Below are 14,923 nucleotides of genomic sequence, written 5' to 3' on the forward strand. Positions count from 1 at the left end.
TGCTCCCTACTCCTATCTTCATTACATTACATTTGCTTGGGTTAGACTCTAACAACCATTTGTTCGATCATTCCTTCAGCTTGTCTAGGTCTTCTTGAAGCCTCAAGCAGTCCTCCTCTATCTTAATCCTTCTCATAATTTTGACATCGTCAGCAAACATTGAGAGAAATGAATCTATACCCTCTGGGAGATCATTTACATATATCAGAAACAAGATAGGACCGAGTACAGAGCCCTGTGGGACTCCTCTGGTGACTTCACGCCAATCTGAGGTCACACCCCTCACCGTAACTCTGTTTCCTATTGCTTAGGTACTCCCTTATCCACTAGAGCACCTTGCCAGCTACACCTGCCTGTCTCTCCAGCTTATGTACCAGCCTCTTATGCGGTACTGTGTCAAAGGCTTTCCGACAATCCAAGAAAATGCAGTCCGCCCATCCTTCTCTTTCTTGGTTAATCTTTGTCACCTGGTCGTAGAAATCTATTAAGCCAGTCAGGCAAGATTTTCCCTCCCTGAACCCATGTTGGCGATTTGTCACGAAGTCCCTTCTCTCCAGATGTGCTACCAGGTTTTTTCTCACGATTTTCTCCATCACCTTGCATGGTATACAAGTCAAGGACACTGGCCTGTAGTTCAGTGCCTCTTGCCTGTCGCCCTTTTTGTATTTTGGGACCACATTCGCCGTCTTCCATATTTCTGGTAGGTCTCCAATGACCTACCAGAAATATGGAGAGTATGGAGTACTTTGGAGTAGAGTACTTTGCTTGCCACTATGGAGAGTGGCAAGCAAAGTGCTCCTGCACACTCTTTCAGTACCCATGGGAAGATCCCATCTGGATCAACAGCCTTTCTAACATCCAGATCCAGCAGGTGTCTCTTGACCTCCTCTCTCGTAATTTCGAACTCTTCCAAGGCCGCCTGGTTTACTTCCCTTTCTCCTTTCTTCCCTGTGTGTGTGTGTGTGTGTGTGTGTGTGTGTGTGTGTGTGTGTGTGTGTGTGTGTGTGTGTGTGTGTGTGTGTGTGTGTGTGTGTTAGAGGCAGAGTATGTATGTCATTTAGAGGAAGGTATGTGTGTGTGTGTGTGGGTGTCGTATGTGTTGAGGCGTGGCCCGGGTGCGCGTGGGCGGCTCGTGGGCGGCTTGTGGGCGGGAGGTGCGCGTGGGCGGAGTGTGGGAGGGAGGTGGTGATGGAGGCAGTTGGAGGCTCACCTCCGCTCCGGGAAACACCCTGTTCTCTCACATTGTCTGGGTGGTAAAGGGTAGAAGTCAGCCCTCTCTCTCTCTCTCTCTCTCTCTCTCTCTCTCTCTCTCTCTCTCTCTCTCTCTCTCTCTCTCTCTCTCTCTCTCTCTCTCTCTCTCTCTCTCTCTCTCTCTCTCTCTCTTTCTAGGCCAGGTAACATCAGCTAGGCCAGGTAACACCAGCTAGGCCAGGTAACATCAGCTAGGCCAGGTAACACCAGCTAGGCCAGGTAACACCAGCTAGGCCAGGTAACATCAGCTAGGCCAGGTAACACCAGCTAGGCCAGGTAACACCAGCTAGGCCAGGTAACATCAGCTAGGCCAGGTAACACCAGCTAGGCCAGGTAACACCAGCTAGGCCAGGTAACATCAGCTAGGTCAGGTAACACCAGCTAGGCCAGGTAACACCAGCTAGGTCAGGTAACATCAGCTAGGTCAGGTAACATCAGCTAGGCCAGGTAACACCAGCTAGGCCAGGTAACACCAGCTAGGTCAGGTAACATCAGCTAGGTCAGGTAACATCAGCTAGGCCACGTAACACCAGCTAGGCCAGGTAACACCAGCTAGGCCAGGTAACACCAGCTAGGCCAGGTAACACCAGCTAGGCCAGGTAACACCAGCTAGGCCAGGTAACACCAGCTAGGCCAGGTAACACCAGCTAGGCCAGGTAATACCAGCTAGGCCAGGTAACACCAGCTAGGCCAGGTAACACCAGCTAGGCCAGGTAACACCAGCTGCGGCACATCGATATTGAAGTAGACAACTCAGTAGCTCCCTCTGGTGGAGTCGAGGCTGGACCAGCCGCCCGCCCTCACCACCCAACCCGCCCAGCCGCCCGCCCTCACCGCCCAGCCGCCCGCCCTCACCACCCAACCCGCCCAAGCCGCCCGCCCTCACCGCCCAGCCGCCCGCCCTCATCACCCAACCCGCCCAGCCGCCCGCCCTCACCGCCCAACCCGCCCAGCCGCCCGCCCTCACCACCCAACCCGACCAGCCGCCCGCCCTCACCACCCAACCCGACCAGCCGCCCGTCCTCACCGCCCAACCCGCCCAGCCGCCCGCCCTCACCACCCAACCCGCCCAGCCGCCCGCCCTCGCCGCCCAACCCGCCCAGCCGCCCGCCCTCACCACCCAACCCGACCAGCCGCCCGCCCTCACCACCCAACCCGACCAGCCGCCCGCCCTCACCACCCAACCCGACCAGCCGCCCGCCCTCACCGCCCAACCCGCCAAGCCGCCCGCCTTCACCACCCAAACCGCCCAGCCGCCCGCCCCTCACCGCCCAGCCGCCCGCCCTCACCACCCAACTCGCCCAGCCGCCCGCCCTCACCGCCCAACCCGCCCAGCCGCCCGCCCTCACCACCCAACCCGCCCAGCCGTCCGCCCTCACCACCCAACTCGACCAGCCGCCCGCCCTCACCACCCAACCCGCCCAGCCGCCCGCCCTCACCACCCACTCACCAAAGCTAGTGAGGAATGTAAAAACCAATGATGCCTGCAGAAGGTTGCTGGTTGACCTCGATATACTCCAGAAGTCCCCAACAAATGATTGCTAGAATTCAATCCCAACAAGTGTAAGGTAATGAAGAAGTTAAATGACAAAAGAGACCAAGAGGTGTCCGCACCATAAGGTAACGGCAGCATCACGAGTTGGAAGGAGACAAGGATTTGGAAGTGGTACATAATTCCAACACTGTCTCCAGAGGTACACATAAACAGAGTAACATCGGCAGCATACGGGACGCTGGGAAACATTGGAACGTCGTTTAGAAACCTAAACCCGGGCTCTCTCAAAGCGCTCTACAGCATCATTGTTAGACCAATACTGGGATATGCAGCACCAGCCTGGAACCCGCACCGTGTGAACCATAAACACAATTTCAAAAGTACAAAAGTTTGCGATACGATTATTGTTGCTAGAGCTAAGAGAGATAAGCGTAAGGATAGGCTAAGGGAACTAGACCTTACGAGCCTGAAGGAGAGAGGATACAGAGAGTGACATGATCGCAACATAGAAGGTACTGAGGGGGAATTTAAAAGGTGAACAAGGACAGCATCTTCAAAGTGAGAGAAAGCAGGTGGAGAGGAAATAAGTGGACGTTGGCAACTAAAATTAATCGATGAAATGTAATGAAATTCTCACACCAGTAAAGTAGAATGCACTCAAGTAAGTTGTGGAAGCCACCTCCATCCACAACTTTAAGACCAGGTTCAACCAACAATTCGAACGTCAGAGTAATTCAATCATAACTCAACAGGCACAAGGTTCCCTACTGGGCGGGGCATGAAGACCTATAGCCCTCACTTCCTTTTGTCACGGATAGGTAAGTACCACTACCACCACCCTTACCACTACCACCACCCTCATCACCCCCACCACTACCCTCTCACCCCCACCACCACCCCCTCACCCCCACCACCACCCCCACCCTCCCCCCTCTCCCCCACACTTCCAGACGCCCACAATTAAGGTGGTCACACACGCCTCAACACTCTCACAATATGATACATTAACCACTTTCCTCCAACCACCAACAATACTCTCACATTCTTATTTACGAAGGGACAAGGGAATACCTCACGGAGAGGAAACAGAGACACGGGGAGAGGAAGAAGAGAGGACATAGATACGATCTTGTCCTGGTTCGCAGAAACTAGTGACCTTCCCGAGGCTGCAACCCACAACAGTTGCCTAAGTCCCGGGTACTTACGTTACTGATAGGTGAACAGGAACATCAGGTCAAAGGAAACGTACCCAATCGTTTCTGCCAAGACCGGAGATTGAGCCGAAGACGAAGACCACTGTCCAACAGTGGACCGAGGGCCACAGTGGACCGAGGGCCACAGTGGACCTGGGGCCACAGTGGACCTGGTGCCACAGTGGACCTGGGGCCACAGTGGACCTGGGGCCACAGTGGACCTGGGACCACAGTGGACCTGGGGCCACAGTGGACCTGGGGCCACAGTGGACCTGGGGCCACAGTGGACCTGGGGCCACAGTGGACCTGGTGTCACAGTGGACCTGGGGCCACAGTGGACCTGGGGCCACAGTGGACCTGGGGCCACAGTGGACCTGGGGCCACAGTGGACCTGGGGCCACAGTGGACCTGGTGTCACAGTGGACCTGGGGCCACAGTGGACCTGGGGCCACAGTGGACCTGGGGCCACAGTGGATCTGGTGTCACAGTGGACCTGGGGCCACAGTGGACCTGGGGCCACAGTGGACCTGGGGCCACAGTGGACCTGGGGCCACAGTGGACCTGGGGCCACAGTGGACCTGGGGCCACAGTGGACCTGGTGTCACAGTGGACCTGGGGCCACAGTGGACCTGGGGCCACAGTGGACCTGGGGCCACAGTGGACCTGGGGCCACAGTGGACCTTAGGGGAGAAGCTGCATTGAGAAATTCGTATTTTTCACACCCTCACAATTTTCATTTTTTATTCGTTTGTTTGTAATACATTTTTGTTGTTTGCATCTTCCTCTTGTTCTTGTCGTGTTCTCGTGTCTATTGTTCATTATCTCTACCATTCTCTCACATCTCCTTATCATCCTTTATCACCCCTCTCCTCTCTCCTTCCACGTGTGAAAGCGTTATTATTCCTTAATTAATTATATCCTCTTGTTTAACGTTCTCACCACTGGCGCCATCTCTTCTCTCCACTCTCTCTCTCTCTCTCTCTCTCTCTCTCTCTCACTCTCTCTCTCTCTCTCTCTTCTCTCTCTCTCTCTCTCTCTCTCTCTCATGCTGTGTTAAGGATGCAGTTATCAAGTGAATGTTAATATATTGAAGTCAAGTGCAGCCAAGGCAGCACTAGAAGAGCCAGCGGTCAGGGGGCAGGATGAGGAAGTGTGGATTGTTAGTTAAGGTGCTACAAGAAGGCATTATTCTGGGGTGTGTTCTGGCGCTCAGACGCCTCGGGTTGTGGCGTTAACTCATACATGGATGTATACGTTCTTACGTGTATTCATACATGGGTGTATTCATTATTAGAGGCATCTCTACATGGATTTCCCCATTCTTAGATGTATCTATATGGATATATCCATACTTTTGTGTATTTATAAATGGTCGTGTCTTTACATTGATCGCCAGCCAAACACACGAAGACATTACGACGTTGTTACACCTAACAAGTTGTAACAACGTTCTAACACGTCATAAAACTCTTATAATAAGATGCAACAACTTGCTAAGAAGTTGTAAGAAGGTAACAATAGGGTAGTATCGAGACTGAAATGTATCTTTCTGTATAAATACAATATTTTGATAAAGATCGCTTACAACAGTAAGTTACTAAGCTATGAGCATATATCAACAAAGACTTTAAAGTTATTAGGATTCACGAGATGGCTGTAGAAGCCTACGACTACCTGGCTGCTCTCATTCACTATAGTAATGAAGAGATGAGAAATGCAGCCTAATGTATAAATCCCGTCAAACCAAATACTGTAAAAAAACGATATATTGGCATGAGACTTTAAGGGACGTCAGGTTAAATTGCCAATGACAAAAAATTTAAACAGCCCAGCCCTCTAAACAGCATGGAAGCAGCCCTTACAACTGAGCGTGGAGCACTCTGGAGAGCCACTGAAGGTAGGTAAATAGGGGCCAAGAGAACAGCAATTTGGGCGCAACAGTCACAAATTATGGACCAGCGGTGGCTGTTGTAAAGCCACATAAGGAAGAAGATGGTGTGATCTGGCTGAGGAGACGATAGATTTGTCTCACAGACAGTGACGAGGTGTGTGTGTGTGTGTGTGTGTGTGTGTGTGTGTGTGTGTGTGTGTGTGTGTGTGTGTGTGTGTGTGTGTGTGTGTGTGTGTATACTCACCTAGTTGTACTCACCTAGTTGTGTTTGCGGGGGTTGAGCTCTGGCTCTTTGGTCCCGCCTCTCAACCGTCAATCAACAGGTGTACAGATTCCTGAGCCTATCGGGCTCTATCATATCTACACTTGAAACTGTGTATGGAGTCAGCCTCCACCACATCACTGCCTAATGCATTCCATTTGTCAACCACTCTGACACTAAAAAAGTTCTTTCTAATATCTCTGTGGCTCATTTGGGCGCTCTTTTTCCACCTGTGTCCTCTTGTGTTAAATAGACTGTCTTTATCTACCCTATCAATTCCCTTCAGAATCTTAAATGTGGTGATCATGTCCCCCCTAACTCTTCTGTCTTCCAGCGAAGTGAGGTTTAATTCCCGTAGTCTCTCCTCGTAGCTCATACCTCTCAGCTCGGGTACTAGTCTGGTGGCAAACCTTTGAACCTTTTCCAGTTTAGTCTTATCCTTGACTAGATGTGTGTGTGTGTGTGTGTGTGTGTGTGTGTGTGTGTGTGTGTGTGTGTGTGTGTGTGTGTGTGTGTGTGTGTGTGTGTGTGTGTGGGGAGCCAAACAAGAGGTTACAAGATACAAGACAATTCTCTATAAGATAGAAAACTAGTGTGGAGACCGAAGGTGGAGGACGACAGGTGACCACGAGCAACAATAATATAAACATCACTGGAGAAGTAAACCAAACAAAATACCTGTAGGAAGGTGAGGTAAGAAAGCAGTAGAGCCACACCTGATATCATCATGGGTGTTGAGGGAAGCCGCACGGGACCTTTGTCACCCGCTCACTAACATGTCCAGTAAATCACTCCAGGCTGCAACTCTTCCGGAAACCTGGAAAAGGCAAACGTAGTTTTTTTTTTCATTATTATTATTTTTCTACCACAGACGTGGCCACACATTTACAATGCTAACCAGCATATATACATTTTCTTCTGTCCTCTATGGCAACCGTAGTCCCAGTTTTCTAAAAAAGAGGCTCGACAGGGGGCACTAAATTATAAACCAGTGTCACTGACACGGATTTCTAGCACAGTAATGAAGAAAATAATCAGGGGTGAGAATAATGGAAAGCATAGACGTGGTTATGGAGGACAAGGTGGGTTGTGATGAAGAAATTCATGCCTAGTAACCATTAATTCTCTTCTCTGAGAATGTCACCAAAATATGACAGGTGAAAGACGGCTGGGTAAACTGCATCTTCCTAGACTGTCAACAAGTGTTTGATACAGTTGCTCACAAGAGAGTGACATACTAGACACCAGTTGGGATAACATGACAGAACACGGTGGACATAACGAGACAGAACACGGTGGACATAACGAGACAGAACACGGTGGACACAACATGACAGAACACGGTGGACACAACATGACAGAACACGGTGGACATAACGAGACAGAACACGGTGGACACAACATGACAGAACACGGTGGACATAACGAGACAGAACACGGTGGACACAACATGACAGAACACGGTGGACATAACGAGACAGAACACGGTGGACACAACATGACAGAACACGGTGGACATAACGAGACAGAACACGGTGGACACAACATGACAGAACACGGTGGACATAACGAGACAGAACACGGTGGACACAACATGACAGAACACGGTGGACACAACATGACAGAACACGGTGGACATAACGAGACAGAACACGGTGGACACAACATGACAGAACACGGTGGACATAACGAGACAGAACACGGTGGACACAACATGACAGAACACGGTGGACACAACATGACAGAACACGGTGGACACAACATGACAGAACACGGTGGACACAACATGACAGAACACGGTGGACATAACGAGACAGAACACGGTGGACACAACATGACAGAACACGGTGGACACAACATGACAGAACACGGTGGACATAACGAGACAGAACACGGTGGACACAACATGACAGAACACGGTGGACATAACGAGACAGAACACGGTGGACACAACATGACAGAACACGGTGGACACAACATGACAGAACACGGTGGACATAACGAGACAGAACACGGTGGACACAACATGACAGAACACGGTGGACACAACATGACAGAACACGGTGGACATAACGAGACAGAACACGGTGGACACAACATGACAGAACACGGTGGACACAACATGACAGAACACGGTGGACATAACGAGACAGAACACGGTGGACACAACATGACAGAACACGGTGGACATAACATGACAGAACACGGTGGACACAACATGACAGAACACGGTGGACACAACATGACAGAACACGGTGGACATAACGAGACAGAACACGGTGGACACAACATGACAGAACACGGTGGACATAACGAGACAGAACACGGTGGACATAACGAGACAGAACACGGTGGACATAACGAGACAGAACACGGTGGACATAACGAGACAGAACACGGTGGACATAACGAGACAGAACACGGTGGACACAACATGACAGAACACGGTGGACATAACGAGACAGAACACGGTGGACACAACATGACAGAACACGGTGGACATAACGAGACAGAACACGGTGGACATAACGAGACAGAACACGGTGGACATAACGAGACAGAACACGGTGGACATAACGAGACAGAACACGGTGGACATAACGAGACAGAACACGGTGGACACAACATGACAGAACACGGTGGACATAACGAGACAGAACACGGTGGACACAACATGACAGAACACGGTGGACATAACGAGACAGAACACGGTGGACACAACATGACAGAACACATAAAGTGAACAATAGACAATGTGAACAAGGAAAGCTTCTTGAAACTGAGAAAATAAAAGATGAGTTAAATTGAAGTTGCAAACGTGAATGAGTCCGAGAAACGTTAACACAAACTGTCGCCGTGTTCACGTTGTCAAGTGGTGCACCCCGTGTTGTGGGCGCCCCCTCCCTGCTCCCCCACCACCACCCTCCCCCACCACCAGCCTCTCCCCACCACCAGTCTCTCCCCACCATCAGTCTCTCCACCACCACCAGTCTCTCCCCACCATCAGTCTCTCCCCACCATCAGCCTCTCCCCAGCACCAGCTTCTCCCCACCACCAGCCTCCCCATCACCAGCCTCTCCCCACCACCAGCCTCCCCACCACCATCCTCCCCACCACCAGCCTCTCCCCACCACCAGCCTCCCCAGCACCAGCCCAGCTGTACAGAAAACTCGTGCCCTCATTCCATGTGGTATTCCACCAGCCAATTATCATATAGATGGGCGAGCACTTGAGAACTGCGAGTCTTACAGATACCTTGGTGTCCCGATTAACGACCCTGGGTACCTTTGTACCCAGAGACTTTGGGAGAGATTAAAGCCCTTGCGGGTCCTTGTTGGTGTCAATCATGGACTTAACGTGAGACTTGCTAGAATGTTTTATGTATCATTTATACGCTCTGTGATTGACTACAATGCTCTACATCTCACACTATATACTGACAAAGAGCTGAAATCTCTTGAAACCTTGCAAAATGAAGCTATGCGTCTCATCCTTGGGGCTCCAAAGTCCACGAGAATAGTTAATATGAGAGCAGAGTTAAAATTACCTACCATAAGTGAGATAATTGTGTCTTAGAACAGTTTTCGGCGTGAAGGCATTGAGTAGATCTAGACAACACATGAAGTTTCAAGCTAAACTTTCTAATATGCTGCACTCACCTGAGGTCTATAGAAGAAGAACGAAATTTGATTATGTATATTGGTTCTACAAGGTAGCCAACTCCATCAAAATATTAAATATGTACCCAACTCAACTAATGATTAATCAGCCAATTACTCCATGGGATAACTAGGATCTATCAGTTGATTTTGTAAATGCGCCCAAGAAAGATAGTGTGCTCACTATATTATTAAAACAGTTAACACTCAAAAGCATCACTGAAAGTACTCAGAGTATGGGTAACGATGTTTATCAGTGCTATACCGACGGCTCTGTAGAAGAAGGTGGACGATGTACCGGATGTGCATGTAACATATTTGAACAATCTTCTCTCGTACATACAGCAATGAAGCGCGTCAATGACTGGGCAAGTACAACTCAAACCGAACTTGCAGGCATATACCTTGCCACTGAATTTTTAAAAGACAAAGGCAGTGGACTTATATACTGTGACTCGCAGAGTGCACTCCTGGCATTGAACGCACATAGTAGTGACACCCAGAAAATAGTCAGTGATATTCGAATGAATGTTTTAGCTGCCAAAGAAAACAGATTTGAGATTAAATTCCTATGGATACCATCACATGTTGGCATCTCAAGGCATGACACTGTTGATATGCTTGCTAAGTCAGCCTGTAGAAAACCAGTGGTAGAAATTGATATGGGTGTTTCATTAGCAGTGACAAAGAGAATACTAAAACAAATATCTAATGAAAATCTCACCGACCTAACAAATTCTCAAAGACCTGAAAGTTGTAGCATTAAATATTATGATAGATATCGTGAGGAGACATTCACATATGGGACTAATAGAACAAGAACCCGGCAATGTGATGTTATAGTGGCCAGAATACGCCTGGGATATAGACGTATCTGGCAGCTTTCTCAAAACCCAAATGTCGAGTACACAATGTGTCAACTTTGTGAAAGAGAAAACATGCACTCTCTTGAACATTATATTGTAGAATGTCCCATATTGACTGACTTTCGTCCTCCTGGGCTAAGGTATGCTGAACTGTGTAATTTCTATATGAGTACTGGAACACTTGATATATTGGACTTGTACCCAAGATTAACCATGTAATGTATCAATTATACAATGTATGTATGTGATGTAACTATATAACCTGAGCTTGTAAAAGCACCTTAATCACCTTCAGTGATTATGTGCTTAATTGCACACTAGTTTCTTTATCAGCCACCTCACCCTGTCAGAGTAAATGAGACAAATGTATGTGAATGCATGTGTGTGTGTGTATATATGTATGTATATGTGTGTGTGTGTATGTATATGTATGGGTATAAAGTATATATGGAAGCTGATCAGATTTACATTTCACCTTTGTGAATGTACATTAATGACACTATGTAAAAGACACATCTAACACTTTATGTAGGGTATACGTAAATCTGTGTATCTATGTATTTACGTATGAAGGTTAGCTTAGCATTTTAAAAGCACCGAATCACCTTCTGTGGTTGAGTGTTCAATAAACCCTTGAACTATATGTTTAACACTTTTCTAACCCTGTCCATGGAGGACAGAAGAAAATGTATATATGCTGGTTAGCATTGTAAATGTGTGGCCACATCTGTGGTAGAAAATAATAATAAAAAAAACACCAGCCTCTCCCCACCACCAGCCTCTCCCCACCACCAGCCTCCCCACCACCAGCCTCCCCACCACCAGCCTCTCCACCACCACCCTCGCCACCACCAGCCTCTCCCCACCACCAGCCTCCCCACCACCAGCCTCTCCACCACCACCCTCCCCACCACCAGCCTCCCCACCACCACCCTCCCCACCACCAGCCTCCCCACCACCAGCCTCCCCACCACCAGCCTCTCCCCACCACCAGCCTCACCACCACCAGCCTCTCCACCACCACCCTCCCCACCACCAGCCTCCCCACCACCACCCTCCCCACCACCAGCCTCCCCACCACCAGCCTCTCCCCACCACCAGCCTCCCCACCACCAGCCTCTCCACCACCACCCTCCCCACCACCACCCTCCCCACCACCAGCCTCCCCACCACCACCATCCCCACCACCACCCTCCCCACCACCAGCCTCTCCCCACCACCAGCCTCTCCCCACCACCAGCCTCCCCACCACCACCCTCCCCACCACCAGCCTCCCCACCACCAGCCTCTCCCCACCACCAGCCTCTCCCCACCACCAGCCTCCCCACCACTAGCCTCCCCACCACCAGCCTCTCCCCACCACCAGCCTCTCCCCACCACCAGCCTCTCCCCACCACCAGCCTCTCCCCACCACCAGCTTCTTCCCACCACCACCCTCCCCACCACCAGCCTCTCCCCACCACCAGCCTCTCCCCACCACCAACCTCTCCACCACCACCCTCCCCACCACCACCCTCCCCACCACCAGCCTCCCCACCACCAGCCTCTCCCCACCACCAGCCTCCCCACCACCAGCCTCTCCCCACCACCAGCTTCTCCCCACCACCAGCCTCCCCACCACCATCCTCCCCACCACCAGCCTCTCCCCACCACCAGCCTCCCCACCACCAGCCTCTCCCCACCACCAGCCTCTCCCCACCACCAGCCTCCCCACCACCAGCCTCCCCACCACCAGCCTCTCCCCACCACCAGCCTCCCCAGCACCAGCCTCCCCACCACCAGCCTCCCCACCACCAGCCTCTCCCCACCACCAGCCTCTCCCCACCACCAGCCTCCCCACCACCAGCCTCTCCCCACCACCAGCTTCTCCCCACCACCAGCCTCCCCAGCACCAGCCTCTCCCCACCACCAGCCTCCCCACCACCAGCCTCTCCCCACCACCAGCCTCCCCAGCACCAGCCTCTCCCCACCATCAGCCTCCCCACCACCATCCTCCCCACCACCAGCCTCCCCAGCACCAGCCTCTCCCCACCACCAGCCTCCCCAGCACCAGCCTCTCCCCACCATCAGCCTCCCCACCACCAACCTCCCCACCACCAGCCTCCCCACCACCATCCTCCCTACCACCAGCCTCTCCCCACCACCAGCCTCCCCAGCACCAGCCTCTCCCCACCACCAGCCTCCCCACCACCAGCCTCCCCACCACCAGCCTCCCCACCACCATCCTCCCCACCACCATCCTCCCCACCACCACCCTCCCCACCACCAGCATCCTCCCCACCACCATCCTCCCCACCACCACCATCCTCCCCACCAGCATCCTCTCCACCACCATCCTACCCACCACCATCCTCCCCACCACCACCAGTCTCCCCACCAGCATCCTCCCCACCACCAGCATCCTCCCCACCACCACCAGCCTCTCCCCACCACCAGCTTCTCCCCATCACCAGCCTCCCCAGCACCAGCCTCTCCCCAGCACCAGCCTCTCCCCACCACCAGCCTCCCCACCACCATCCTCCCCCCCACCCTATCCAACGCCTCCTCGGCTTGGCAGCCTGAGCGGGTCAATGGAATCATGACGTCAGCACTTGCGTCATGATTACGTCACCCCCGCGTCACGCTTGCGTCACTGTTCCATCACCATAACAACATCACTGCTCCCTGTGTGCCCCACGCCCACCAGCGCCTCCACTCGCACTGTAACTACTGCACTGTTTCAGGAGGTTACTAACTACCCGGATGGTCATTACGAGCGTCAACTACCCCCGTCATGAAGGTCACTATAACTGCGTGGTGTGGTCAATATCGCCGCCATCCCCAACCGCTTCTGACGGATGTCCCCAGCTCATTCATTATTAATGGTGGCCATCCGTGTCATTGTAAAAGTTCACTTGCGCCGTGGATCAATAGATCTCCGAAGGTGTCATTATATAAGGTCATTAATGGCACTCATTATGGATCGTCGGTCAACGGTTAAGGTAACTGCGATGGTATTAAACAACAGCTTCTTGTGTTGATCCTTCTGACTGTTGTTCTTCCGCATGGTGGAGCAGACTTACTGGGTCACGTCATGGTGGAGCAGACTTACTGGGTCACGTCATGGTGGAGCAGACTTACTGGGTCACGTCATGGTGGAGCAGACTTACTGGGTCACGTCATGGTGGAGCAGACTTACTGAGTCACGTCATGGTGGAGCAGACTTACTGAGTCACGTCATGGTGGAGCAGACTTACTGAGTCACGTCATGGTGGAGCAGACTTACTGAGTCACGTAATGGTGGAGTAGACTTACTGGGTCACGTAATGGTGGAGTAGACTTACTGGGTCACGTCATGGTGGAGCAGACTTACTGCGTCACGTCATGGTGGAGCAGACTTACTGAGTCACGTCATGGTGGAGCAGACTTACTGGGTCACGTCATGGTGGAGCAGACTTACTGCGTCACGTCATGGTGGAGCAGACTTACTGGGTCACGTCATGGTGGAGCAGACTTACTGAGTCACGTCATGGTGGAGCAGACTTACTGGGTCACGTGATGGTGGAGCAGACTTACTGGGTCACGTCATGGTGGAGCAGACTTACTGAGTCACGTCATGGTGGAGCAGACTTACTGAGTCACGTCATGGTGGAGCAGACTTACTGGGTCACGTCATGGTGGAGCAGACTTACTGAGTCACGTCATGACGGAGCAGACTTACTGAGTCACGTCATGGTGGAGCAGACTTACTGAGTCACGTCATGGTGGAGCAGACTTACTGAGTCACGTCATGACGGAGCAGACTTACTGCGTCACGTCATGGTGGAGCAGACTTACTGCGTCACGTCATGGTGGAGCAGACTTACTGAGTCACGTCATGGTGGTGCAGACTTACTGAGTCACGTCATGGTGGAGCAGACTTACTGAGTCACGTCATGGTGGAGCAGACTTACTGAGTCACGTCATGGTGGAGCAGACTTACTGAGTCACGTCATGGTGGAGCAGACTTACTGAGTCACGTCATGACGGAGCAGACTTACTGAGTCACGTCATGGTGGAGCAGACTTACTGAGTCACGTCATGGTGGAGCAGACTTACTGAGTCACGTCATGACGGAGCAGACTTACTGAGTCACGTCATGACGGAGCAGACTTACTGAGTCACGTCATGACGGAGCAGACTTACTGAGTCACGTCATGACGGAGCAGACTGGATGCTGCCTACGACCTTAACCTTAGTGCGTGACCCAAGATGGTGACCTCCGCTCCACCCAAGATATTGACCACAACACTTCCACCACCCTGGTCCAAGGTGGGGTTGTGACCCT

At 51.8% G+C, this 14,923-nt stretch overlaps 1 protein-coding gene across 2 annotated transcripts in view; it reads right to left on the minus strand.

Moving 5' to 3' along the window:
• fid (fire dancer) overlaps positions 1-14,923 on the minus strand; it is a 223,549-nt gene that overhangs the window by 115,795 nt on the left and 92,831 nt on the right. Inside the window, exon 2 of one of the 2 annotated variants that reach the window (XM_069321861.1) lies at positions 6,809-6,909. The exons of the other annotated variant lie outside the window; for it this stretch is intronic. The gene's annotated coding sequence lies outside the window, so the exon portion shown is untranslated. The remainder of the gene's footprint in view (positions 1-6,808; positions 6,910-14,923) is intronic. 2 annotated transcript variants of the gene reach the window in all.

This window comes from Procambarus clarkii, chromosome 10 (genome assembly GCF_040958095.1).
Source record: "Procambarus clarkii isolate CNS0578487 chromosome 10, FALCON_Pclarkii_2.0, whole genome shotgun sequence".
In the NCBI taxonomy this organism is placed as follows: domain Eukaryota; kingdom Metazoa; phylum Arthropoda; class Malacostraca; order Decapoda; family Cambaridae; genus Procambarus; species Procambarus clarkii.